The sequence below is a fragment of the Somniosus microcephalus genome, chromosome 29 (genome assembly GCF_052327205.1).
Source record: "Somniosus microcephalus isolate GS21.2 chromosome 29, FLI_Smic_1.0, whole genome shotgun sequence".
In the NCBI taxonomy this organism is placed as follows: Eukaryota; Metazoa; Chordata; class Chondrichthyes; order Squaliformes; family Somniosidae; genus Somniosus; species Somniosus microcephalus.
The window spans coordinates 31,366,577-31,379,763 of NC_141015.1; the positions used below are offsets into that span (position 1 = coordinate 31,366,577).

General features: G+C 48.8%; 1 protein-coding gene across 2 annotated transcripts in view; it reads left to right on the forward strand.

The window, feature by feature from the left end:
* chata (choline O-acetyltransferase a) overlaps positions 1-13,187 on the forward strand; it is a 46,869-nt gene that overhangs the window by 9,911 nt on the left and 23,771 nt on the right. The gene's annotated exons all lie outside the window — the stretch shown is intronic.

A 13,187-nucleotide genomic window follows, 5' to 3' on the forward strand; every position in this document is an offset into this window, starting at 1 on the left:
TGGCTGAGCCCTTGGCCAGGGGCGAGGCTGAAAGAATACAAGATGCTGGTATCCTCATACGTTATCCTCCTTCTCACATCCCACTTCCCCTTCATCCCACAATATCTTTACAAGCTCTACATGGTGTAAGCATGCACCTCTTGCTTTACCCCCACCCCCTCCCCTCACCACAACCCTACCCTTCTGCCTTCCTCATTTCACACACCCAAGAAATCCAGCCTGCCCAGCCAGTGGGTCAACAGGAAGAGGGAGAGGAGAGTGAAGAAGAAGAAGAAACACCATCACTCAATTTCACACCCCCAGCCACCAGCTCCTTGAGGTCACCCTGCAAGGCCATCTGCAGTGTCCCCCACTGAAAGTCAGCAGCCTTCCACAAGCCATGCTGCAGCCACTGGGGTAGCACTGCATAAGAGCACTGGGATAGGCAAAGGCACATGCAAGGCACTCACTAAGGGAATGCACAAGGGTGATTTGTTGATTTATTGATGTAATATTGGATTTTTTGAAGATGTGACTAAAGTACTGGACAGGGGAATGTCTATGGATGCTATTTATATGGACTTCCAGAAGGCATTTGATAAAGTCCCACATAAGAGACTGTTTACTAAGGTTGACTTGAAGGCAAATTATTGACCTGGTTAAGAAATTGGCTGAGCGACAGGAAACAGAGAGTAGAGATAATGGACAGGTACTCTAATTGGCATGATGCGATGAGTGGTGTCCCACAGGGATCTGTGTTGGGGCCGCAACTATTCACAGTAATTATTAACAACTTGCATGATGGCATAGAAACCCACATATCCAAATTTGGTGATGACATAAAGATAGGCGGCGTTGTAGGCAGTGTAGATGAAAGCATAAAATTTCAAAGGGATATCGATAGATTAAGTGAATGGGCAAAACTGTGGCAAATGGATTTCAATGTAGGCAAATGTGAGGTCATCCACTTTGGACCTAAAAAGGATAGAGCAGGGTACTTTCTAAATGGTAAAAAGCTAAAAACAGTGGAGGTCCAAAGAGACTTGGGGGTCCAGGTACATAGATCATTACAATGTCATGAACAGGTACAGAAAATAATCAAAAAGGCTAATGGAACGCTGGCCTTTATATCTAGAGGACTAGACTACAAGGGGTAGAAGTTGTGCTGCAGCTATACAAAACCCTGGTTACCACACCTTAGGAAGGATATATTGGTCTAGGAAGGAGTGGAGCATAGGTTTACCAGAATGATACCTGGACTCCAAGGGTTAAATTACAAGGAGAGATTACACAAATTAGGGTTGCATTCTCTAGAATTTAGAAGGTTATGGGGTAATCTGATTGAAGTTTTCAAGATATTAAGGGGAACAGATAGGGCAGATAGAGAGAAACTATTTCCGCTGGTTGGGGATTCTAGGACTAGGGGGCATAGTCTAAAAATTAGAGCTAGACCTTTCAGGAGTGAAATTAGGAAACACTTCTACACACAAAGAGTGGTAGAAGTTTGGAACTCTCTTCCGCAAACGGCAATTGCTGCTAGATCAATTGTTAATTTTAAATTGGAGATTGATAGATTTTTGTTAACCAAAGGTATTAAGGGATATGGGGCAAAGGTGGGTTTATGGAGTTAGGTTGCAGATCAGCCATGATCTCATTGAATGGTGGAGCAGGCTCGAGAGGCTGAATGGCCTCCTCCTGTTCCTATGTTCCTATGGATGCTTATATGGATAAATTTGGATTGGAAAGTTTGCTTTGTGGTGGCCTTTATTTCAACATTGTAGCCAAAAGGACGCTGTGATGGTCAGCAATGTTCCCCCTAATTCGAGTACAGGAGCAAGGATGTCTTGCTGCAGTTGTACAGGGCCTTGGTGAGACCACACCTTGAGTATTGTGTGCAGTTTTGGTCGCCTTATCTGAGGAAGGATGTTCTTGTCATGGAGGGAGTGCAGCGAAGATTCACCAGACTGATACCTGGGATGGCAGGAATGACGTATGAGGAGAGATTGGGTCGATTGGGCTTATATTTGCTGGAGTTTAGAAGAATGAGAGGGGATCTCATTGAAACTTATAAAATTCTAACAGGACTAGACAGATTAGATGCAGGAAGGATGTTCCCGATGGCGGGGGAGTCCAGAACCAGGGGTCACAGTCTAAAGATAAGGGGTAAGCCATTTAGGACAGGGATGAGGAGGAATTTCTTCACCCAGAGAGTGGTGAACCTGTGGAATTCTTTACCACAGAAGGCAGTTGAGGCCAATTCATTAAATATATTCAAGAAGGCGTTAGATATATTTCTTAAGGCTAAAGGGATCAAGGGATATGGGGAGAAAGCAAGCAGGGACAGGGTACTGAATTTGGATGACCAGCCATGATCTCATTAAATGGTGGAACATGCTCGAGGGGCCGAATGGCCTACTCCTGCTCCTATCTTCTGTGTTTCTGTGTGCAATTCTTTTTTGGGTGCACAGCCCCTTTAAGCGGCTGTGCGGCCCATTCACGTGTGCGAAACTTAACATTGAGAAAGCCGGTCCCGGGCTGATCAGTAACAGAGGGAAGATAAGGTGTGGGACAAATGTTGAAAGGGTAATTGGGGTTGTGTTTATTGGTACCACAGGCCGATGATCCGATCCCAGCCAGAAAGGGGCTGTCTGTGTTGCCTCCTTCCTTCTGCTTTTTTTCTTCCAAACTGGTCTTAACGGCCGGCACAAACAGTTCCAATTTCCCGCCCATTGGGCTGGATTTTGTCATTGGGGTGGGCTGGGGTCGTGTCATCTGCTTTTTGTGTTATCCACTCGATTCCAAATCGACATGGGAGAATAATGCGATTTTCACCTAATTGGGCAATTGAGTTCCAGCGTGTGGGAACCCATGGCCCAATCAGTTTTTTCAGTCTGAAACTCGCCTCATGTCATCATTGCTGCTGCATTTAAGGTCTGCAAGAAGCCTTGCTTCTTCTGCAGACAGCCAACCTTTTGGCCTTTGCTGTGAGAGGGACCTGGAGGCAATATGAGCAGCGGGAGACCTAAGTCTTCTCCCAGATTTGATGACGTCGCCCTGCAAGCTTTGGTGGAGGGAGCAAGAGCTAATAAGGAGGTGCTCTTCCCTTCTTCAGGGAGGAAGAAGCCTCCCCAGCAGACAAAGGCTGTGTGGATCCAGGTGGCCCAGGAGGTCAACTCGTTGTCCCTGATCCGCAGAACCTGGCTTCAGTGCAGGAAGAGGTTTCATGACCTTCTGCGCCCTGGAAAAGTGAGTATGACTTTCCCATCACCCTCAATCTGATCCCCATTGCCTCTCCTCACCAGCACTCAGCTTTAGCAACCTCTTCCTCCACATCTCACTTGACACTGAAATCCCTGCACCCTTACCCATTCGCTCTCTCTCTATGATCACATTCACCTAACTATTCGACTATGCAGCCCTCATACTCCCTATCACTGTGATGCTATGAAAACAACTGACAACACACAGGGAGGGCCCTTGGTCTTGCCACCTCACTCCATCTTTGTCTCCTTCTAAGCATCTATGCTATGGATTCTCTACACTCACTCCTTCATTCTCACTCAAACTCCACTTGTCTCCCTCATTGCAGGAAAAGAGAGCTCACAATAAGAGGGAAAGAGCGAGGACAGGAGGAGGGCCACCCTCAGTAGCCCACCTCACCCCTTGGGAGGAGGCGATCCTGGAGATTGTGGGACTTGAGGACGATGAGCAAGTGGGGGACGGACAGACGGGTGCATCAGAGAAAGCTGGTGACAGAATAGTTTTTCATCTCTCTCATTGACATTGCATGAGTCACTGATAATGATTCTGATGTTCTAACAGATTGACTTTTGATCATCTGCAATATTCAATGTGCATGTAACCTTGGCCTCACATCTCACACTCCTTTACTCCCCCACAGGACCATCGCAAGCACCCATCCCCACTATCCAGGAGGGACAGCCTGAGCCTCCAGACTCCTCAGAGGAAGCTGCAACCTCTGAGGGCGCAGCATCAGCAGAATTCAGCCAACCCAGCACCAGCGCAGACATTCACACCTCAGTGGGACCATCGCAAGATAGAGTAGTGTTGTCACCTGGTGTATCACAGCTCACAAGTGAGCATCAGCAGGTTGTGGAGACAGGGACAGCAGCGGAGAGTCCTAGTCGGAGGGCGCAGAACTCTCCCAGCTCGGCTCAGCTGCATGTCGACCCTCTGCCTCTGGGTCCATCCATAAGATCAGCGGTGCTGGAACTCCAGGAACAGATGCAGGAGTCTCTGGCAGGTTTTGTCTCCAGGGTCGCTGCGAGTGTGGAGCGAATGGAGGAGTCCATCGCGAACATGAGCACAGCCTTTGTGGAGTCATTGGCACATCAACGCAGCACCACGGAAAGGATGTCAACCTCAGTGGAAAGGATGGCTACAGTAGACGAGAGGATGGCTATGGCCATGGAGGAGCTAAGTCGCCAGAGTGTAGAAAACATGGCGAGTGTTCAGAATAGACTGACATCTCTGGAGTAGCGATGGTCAGCTATTGAACAGAGCAACCAGACCTTCATGGAAGTCCTTCTGAGTAGGACTGCCAGTGCAGATACGGGTCCCCGTGGCCCCCGTGATGTGCAGCAAGGTGCTCTCAAGCCACTTGCAAGTGCTGAGGTGGACCTGACCCATGAGAGGGATGTTGGTGGCAGAGAACAAGGAAGTGGGGGCTCCTCTCCAAGCGCTCACACTTCCATGCCACTGCAGAGCCCTCGGTCAGAGCCCCACCAGAGTCCCCACACAACTGAGATCGGCGTCTCAACCCCTGCACAGCCGCAGGAGCAGCAGACTGTTGACGAGCCCTCACAGGTTCGCAACCCCAGAGGACGCCCACCAAAGGTGTCGAGACACGAGCAGCAAGAAAGTGAGCAAGGGACCTCCACATCTGCTGATGCCAAGGGGGAACCACCACGTAGGAGCACGCATAAGAGAAAGATACTGCACAAATAGTCACAAGGGTAGTCACTTGGGTGAAATGTAATGTTTAATGTTGAGAAGCCATCAGTTGGCTATTGTAAATAAAAATTCTGAAGGCAACTGTTGCAGTTGTGGCGTGTGTCATTTTGCTAATGGAACTTCCACATTGAGGGCTTAGGATTACTTGCAATTGTCAATATGGTGGTCAGAGTGCTAGTAATCCGCAGGTTCTTGGCCATTGTCGAAGGTCTGATAAGAAGGTGCGAGACAAAATTGTTTGATTGTACAGGCTAAGCAAATCTGGCCAAGATGAGTACGTCCCTTGCATCCCGTGCAGCAATGTGGTCGCGCGCTGGTGCCTTCTGACCTGTGCAGCTTCAGGTGGGTGAGCAGCAGCTTGGCTCGCCTGTCGTTGCTGCTGCTGTTGGTGCTGCTGTTGTTCAGGGTTCTGCTGCTGCCACAGCTGGTCTTCATCCGAATCTGATGTCCAGGAGGAAAGGAAAAAAATGGATCCCATGCTTCTGGTATATGCCTCAGTTGAGGAAGCGCTCAGTCAAGGTGGCGAGAGTGGTTTCCCAGGAGGTCACACTGGAGATGGGTGTCAGGCTCCAAACTTCCGCAGCTATGGTTATGCCTGCTAAAAGTTCCCCCAGACCTAAGACAACAATGTCCTGCCACCTGCAAATGATGACTGATCAAATCTCCTATTTAATGGTGGAACTGCAGCTGATAGTCAGCAATCCAATTGTGCTACTGCCAGGTTTCACCGTCGTGTTTCAGAGGAGGCGTGCATCACGTGGGAAAAGGGTTAAAATCGGAAAGGCCTCTCAAAATGGGATTATAGAGGCAAGTCAGTGGTTGTTAAGGGCCTATCCCGCCTCTTGGAGGCGGGACGGAGACGGGATCAGAAACCACGCATTTGGGAAAATTGCTTGGAGGTGGGATGGAGGCGGGGTTGGGCCCGCCCACCACTTTTTGCAATTTTAACACGCCCACCACTTTTTGCAATTTTAACACCCCACACGCCTCCATTCCCGCCTCCTCGGGCCTGGCAAAATCGAGCCCATTGTGTCTGAAATCTACATATTGGGGGACGATTTCCTCTATTACTATATGGTCTTCTTCTTCGGCAGTCCCTCAGAATCGAGAATGACATGCTTCCACATTAAAAATGAGTTCTCAGGTGACTGATGAGTCCAATGCAGGACCTACAGGGCTGGATTTTCATTGGGTCATGGAGGTGGGATTGGAGGCGTGTGGGGGGTTAAACTTGCATAAACTGGTGGGCGGGCCCAACCCTGCCTCCATCCCACCTCCAAGCAATTTTAAATCATTTGTGTCTAGTGGTCTCATCTCCAAGAGGCGGGATAGGCTGTTAAGGCCCTTAACAAGCACTAAATTGGTTCTATAATGCCATTTTGAAAGGCCTTTGCAATTTTAACCCTTCTCCCACGTGAAACACGACGGTGAAACCTGGTGGGAGCACATTTGGATTGCTGACTCTCAGCTGCAGGTCAACCATTAAATAGTAGATTTGATCAGCCATCATTTGCAGGTGGCAGGACTTTGTAGTCTCAGGTCTGGGGGAACTTTTAAAAGGCATAACCACAGCTTTGGAGCCTGACACCCATCTCTAGTGTGACCGTTGGGAAACCCTTCTCACCACCTTCACTGAGCGCTTCCTCAATGGAGGCATATACCAGAAGCATGGGAGCCATTTATTTCCTTCCCTTCTGGGCATTAGATGAGGACGAAGACCAGCCACGGCAGCAGCAGAACCAGGAACAACAGCAGCACCAACAGCAGCAGCACCAACAGGAGCGCCAAACTGCTGCTCACCCACCTGAGGCAGCACAGGCCAGAAGGGGCCAGCGCATGGAAGCCCATCGGCGCAAGAGATACCCCCCAAACAGGGTCTACAGACACAGGGTCAGCAGACACAGGGTCAGCTACCTCAACATGTCTGAGCAGCAGTGCCAAAGGCGGTTCTGACTTTCGCGAGAGGTAGTGGGTGACATCTGCACAATGCTGCAACAATACCTGCAGCCCAGAGGACCAGGTGGACAACCCTTATCAGTGGCCGTCAAAGTCACCACCGCACTCAACTTTTTTGCCTCAGGCTCCTTCCAGGGATCAGCAGCAGACATCAGCGGCATCTCCCAGGCGGCCGCACACAAATGCATTACGCAGGTAACCGATGCCTTCTTTGCCATCGCGCACAATCACATCCATTTCACCAAGGATCAAGCAAGTGTCACGGCGCGTGCGGTTGGATTTGCTAATCTCGCAGGCTTTCCAAGGGTGCAGGGCATCATTGACTGCACACATGTGGCCCTTAAGGCAACCCATCGCAATCCAGGTATTTTTGTCAACCGCAAGGGCTTCCACTCCTTCAACGTGCAGCTGGTGTGTGACCACAGGAAGGAAATTTTGCATGTTTGTGCCAAGTACCCCGGCAGTTGCCATGACTCCTTCATACTGCGCCAGTCTAGTGTGCCTCCGCTATTCAGGACGTCAGACCAACTTAACGGATGGCTTCTTGGAGACAAGGGCTATCCCCTGAGGACGTGACTAATGACGCCGTTGAGGAGGCCATCCAACGAAGCTGAGGAGAGCTACAACTCCAGCCACATGTCCACCAGAACCATAATCGAGCAAACCATCAGTTTGCTGAAGATGCGCTTCAGATGCCTGGATAGATCAGGTGGAGCCCTGCAGTACTCAGCAGCCAGGGTCTCCAGAATGGTCGTGGTTTGCTGTGCACTTCACAACATGGCACAGCATCGTGGCTTGCAGATTCCTGAGGACCAAGTGGCTCCTCACATATCCTCCTCAGATGAGGAGGAGGAGGAGGAGAAGAGCGAAAACGAACATTTTGCAGAGGCCCATCAACCAGTGGCAGCAGTATGCGAGAACATAGCTGCCCGGGATGCAAGGAACGCAGTCATCTTGGCCAGATTTGCTTAGCCTAGCCACTCAAGCACTTTTGCCTCGCAGCTTCTTACCTGAGCATTGACAATGGCCCAGAACCAACTGATTCCTAGCAATTTGACCACCATACTGACAATTGCAAGTAATCCTAAGCCCTCAATGTGGAAGTCCCATTCGTGAAATGACACACGCCACAACTACAGCAGTAGCCATAAAATTTTTTGTTTACATTATTCATCTGATGGCTTTTCCACATAAAACATCAAATTTCACCCAAGTGACTACCCTTGTGACTATTTGTGCAGTATCTTTCTCTTATGCTTGCTCCTACGTGGTGCTTCCCCTGTGGCTTCAGCAGATGTGGAGGCCCCTTGCTCACTTTCCTGCTGCTCCTGTCTCGACACCTATGGCAGGCGTCCTCTGGGGTTGCGAACCTGTGAGGGCTCGTCAACAGCCTGCTGCTCCTGCGGCTGTGCAGGGGTTGAGACGCCGATCTCAGTTGTGTGGGGACTCTGGTGGGGCTCTGACCGAGGGCTCTGCAGTGGCATGGAAGTGTGAGCGCTTGGAGAGGAGCCCCCACTTCCTTGATGTCTGCCACCAACTTCCCTCTCATGGGTCAGGTCCCCCTCAGCGCTTGCAAGTGGCTTGAGAGAGCACCTTGCTGCATATCAGGGGGGCCATGGGGACCCGTATCTGCACTGGCAGTCTTACTCAGAAGGACTTCCATGAAGGTCTGGTTTCTCTGTTCAATAGATGACCATCGCTCCGCCAGAGATGTCATTCTATTCTGAACACTCACCATGCTTTCTGCACTCTGGCGACTTATCACCTCCATGGAGTTTGCCATCCTTTCCATGGTGATGCGTTCATGCACCAGTGACTCCACAAAGGCTCTGCTCATGTTTGCTATAGACTCCTCCATTCGCTCCACACTCGCAGCGACCCTGGAGACAAAACCTGCCAGAGACTCCTGCATCTGTTCCTGGAGTTCCAGCACCACTGATCTTATGGATGGACCCAGAGGCAGAGGGTCGACATGCAGCGGAGCTGAGCTGGCAGAGTCCTGCGCCCTCCGACTAGGACTCTCCACTGCTGTCCCTTTCTCCACAATCTGCTGATGCTCACTTGTGAGCTGTGATACGCCAAGTGACAACACGACTCTATGTCCCGAAGGTCCCACTGAGGTGTGAGTGTCTGCGCTGGTGCTGGGTGCGCTTAATTCGGCTGACGCTGTGCCCTCAGAGGTTGCAGCTTCCTCTGAGGAGTCTTGATGTTCAGGCTCTTCCTACTGGCTCGTGGGGACGGGTGCTTGCGATGGTCCTGTGGGGGAGTAAAGGGAAGAGTCAGAGATGTGATGCCAAGGTTACTTGCACATTGCATATTGCAGATGATCATTAGTCCATCTGTTAGAGCTTCAGAATCATTATCAGCGACTCATGCAGTGTCAATGAGAGATGGAAAACTATTCTGTCACCAGCTTGCTGTGATGCACCAGTCTGTCCATCCCCCACTTGCGCATCGTCCTCTACTCCTATGATCTCCAGGACCGCCTCCTCCCAGGGGATGAGGTGGGCTACTGAGGGTGGCTCTCCTCCTGTCCTCGCTCTTTCTCACTTATTGTGAGCTCTCTTTTCCTGCAATGAGGGAGACAAGTGGAGGTTGAGTGAGAATGAAGGAGTGAGTGTAGAGATTCCATAGCATAGATACTTAGAAGGAGACAAAGATGGAGTGAGGTGGCAAGACCAAGGGCCCTCCCTGTGTGTTGTCAGTTGTTTTCATAGCATCACAGTGATAGGGAGTGTGAGGGCTGCATAGTCGAATAGTTATATGAATATGACCATAGAGAGAAAGAGAATGGATAAGGGTGCATGGATGTCAGTGTCAAGTGGGATGTGGAGGAAGAGATTGCTAAAGCTGAGTGCTGGTGAGGAGAGGCAATGGGAATCAGATTGAGGGTGATGGGAAAGTCATACTCACTTTTCCAGTGCGCAGAAGGTCATGAAATCTCTTCCTGCACTGTATCCAGGTTCTGCGGGTAACCGCTAAGGAGTTGACCTCCTCTGCCACTTGCAGCCACACAGCCTTAGTCTGCTGGGGAGGCGTCTTCTTCCCTGATGAAGGGAAGAGCACCTCCTTATGAGCTCTTGCTCCCTCAACTAAAGCCTGCAGGGCAACGTCGTCAAATCTTGGAGCAGACCTAGGTCTCTCGCTGGCGGTTCTGCCTCCAGGTCCCTGTAGCAGCAAAGGCTAAAAGGTTGGCAGTCTGCAGAAGAAGCAAGGCTTGTTGCAGACCTTAAATGCAACAGCAATGATGACATCATCGGAGGCGACTTTCAGACTGGAAAAACTCAGTTGCCATGGGTTCCCACACGCTGGAACTCAATTGGCCAATTAAGTTAAATTCGCATCAATCTCCCACATCGATTTAGATTTGTGTGGATAACACGAAATGCGGATTACACGACCCCAACCCGCCCGAGTTAAAATCCAGCCCACAATCTCTGTCACAGGTGGGGCAGACAGTGGTTGAAGGGGCGGGTGGGTGGGGCGCTTGGGTTGACGTGCGCTCCTTGCGCTGCCTGCGCTTGGCTTCCGCTTGCTCCCGATGAAGAGACTCGAGGTGTTCGGCGCCTTCCCGGATTCTTCGCCTTCACTTTGTGCGGTCTTGGGCCAGGGATTCCCAGGTGTCGGTGGGGATGTTACACGTTTCCTCTGCCCACCTGGGGCTCTCTTGCCGTGTCGGAGCTCCGAGTAGAGCGCTTGTTTTGGGAGTCTCGTATCGGGCATGTGCACAATGTGACCCGTCCATTGGAGCTGATCGAGCGTGGTCAAAGCTTCGATGCTGGGGATGTATATGGTAGTAACATAGTAAATATGGTGGTAAAATTTGCTATGTTTCCTATTTCTAACAAAATTGTTCTTTTAGATTTGTTTTACTATTTCACTAGAACTGGCAAACAAGGCAACTTCCTGCTAGGTTTACAATGCTGCTGACACACTGAGCAAATGATTTCAAAAGTTAATATTAAGTACAAATACATTGGCTTCGTCCAGAGATAAAATACATGACAGTGTCTGCGCACATTGATGAAGCAATTTTCATATTTCAACATTGCATGTGGTACATCAAACTGAACAAGTACAGGAAACTTTCAATTTACCGGCACCTAAATAACCGGAAATGTCGGTTAACCGGCAAAATTCAGGAGTAGGTTCAGGTAACTTTTATTACTTTTTTTACTCCATTTGTTGCTGTGCAAGGGTGTGGCTGCAGCTGTTGCTAAGCTACAGAGACGCTTGCAACTTGTGCCCATTGTTCTGAAGCTGGGTTTGTTGCTTTATACGGAGCTCCGTATCTTTTACTATAGCGTTCGGTTATCCGGAATTTTTGATGAACCAGCACCACGTCGGTCCTGTCCGTGCCGGATAAAAAAAAGTTTCCTGTACTTTGGTCAGTTTATTTTTCCCTTGCATCGCTGAGTACTTCACACAACCTTTACATAAATTGCACAATCTTCTAGAAATATCAAACAAAATCAATTTTGAACAGTTATATATAATAAATGTGGAAAAATGTTTTACTGAAAGCATATATGGTATTAAATATATCATTACTACACATTTCAAACAGAATGATGCTTAATGAAAAAGCAAAACGTTATTCATGGTTATGACAATCACTTACAACCTATAGGAAATGTATTAGTTCAGACCTAAGCCTGTAGACGTGCTGTTTTGATGTTCATGTGTTGCCAATGGATCTGAACTTCTTGGGAGAGGGCAAATATGAGTTGTTATTTAGAGCTAGAAATGTGCTTATGCAGATATCATAGAATCATAGAATGGTTACAGCACGAATGGCGGCCATTCGGCCCGTTGAATATTTAAATATTTATCTGCACAATGTTCTACGGTTGGCTGCAATGGCCCAGTCTCTATATATTCAATAGATTGTGTGCTTCAGAAGCTGAACACAGGACCCAAGGGGTCATGTATTATTGTTAGATATATGTAATCGAGGACAATGTTGGATGAATCTCTGGGTGCAGGTGTGCAGTCACTTTTGCATCACTGCAAGGCAGTTTTTGTTTTACAGCAACACGGAGGTGACAGCATATCTCTGGAGTCAAGTCTCATTCTGACTAGAGTGCTGCAGTGCAAGTCCCCTTGGGGAGAGCATATCCAAAGTATTGGGCTTAACTCCAGTGCAGTGTCAAGTCTAATTTAAAAATTGTTCAGAAGATCCATTATACCTTTTGCGTATTTTATCAACTGAAGCAAAGTTTAAAAAAAATATATTTTGAGAACATGGGCATGCCTTAGATCAGCAGTGCAGGGGTAACCACAACCTACAAGTCACTGCAAGTGATTACATTCTGTACAGAAAAGATGTATGTAACAAAGTTACTGCCTCAGTTTCTTTCACCTGTTGTCTGAGTTGTTTATGGGCATCATTATACTACAGAGAGTGAGCCTGTGGCGCAGTGGCAGTATTTCCGCTGCTGGGCCAGAAGGTGCAGGGTCCGAACCCCATTCCAGACAAGTGGAGTGGAGTCGGAGCTCTGGCTTTGAATTCTGGATTGACATCCAACGGGATACTCGCAGATACTCACGCCCGGTGGGTGTAGGTGCCCCCCCACCTTTACTGCCTTGCAGTAATGCAAAAGTGACTGCATATCTGCACCCAGAGATTCATCCAACATTGTCCTCGATTACATATATTTAACAATGATACATGACCCCTTAGGTTCTGTGTTCAGCTTCTGAAGCACACAAACTATTGAATATATAGGATCTGGGCCAGTGTAGCCGCCTGTAGAACATTGTGCAGATAAATATTTAAATATTCGATGGGCCGAATGGCCAAGCTGTAACCATTCTATGATCCTATGGGTTGTGGGAGCCCATAAAACCCACCCTATCGGCGGGTATAAAGACGGTTACAGCCATGGAAGGAGCGTTAACGTCACGGCCTGTCAGACTGTTAACCAGCCTGGGAATCTTCACACTGGTCCCCAAGAGAACAGCGAGAAGATACAAAATAATGATGATTACACTACTGCTCTGAGACCAGTACCTACTGAAAGCAACGCAAACCCTAGCTAGACTGCCAGCTGTGTATCTGGGCTGGAAGATGGAACTGTCCACTTCCAAATGCTCATGCCAATGTGATCAGCTGAGTGGTCTCTGGTGACAGTAAAAAGATTCAAATCATCTCAGAACTTCTCACACTTTGGTTTCCATTAGTTGCAGTATCACTGCAGTTGTTGTAAAGTGAGGCAGTGTCAGATCAACGCCCGGAGATGGCCTGACACCAACATCTAAATTCAAATTGAGTGGCA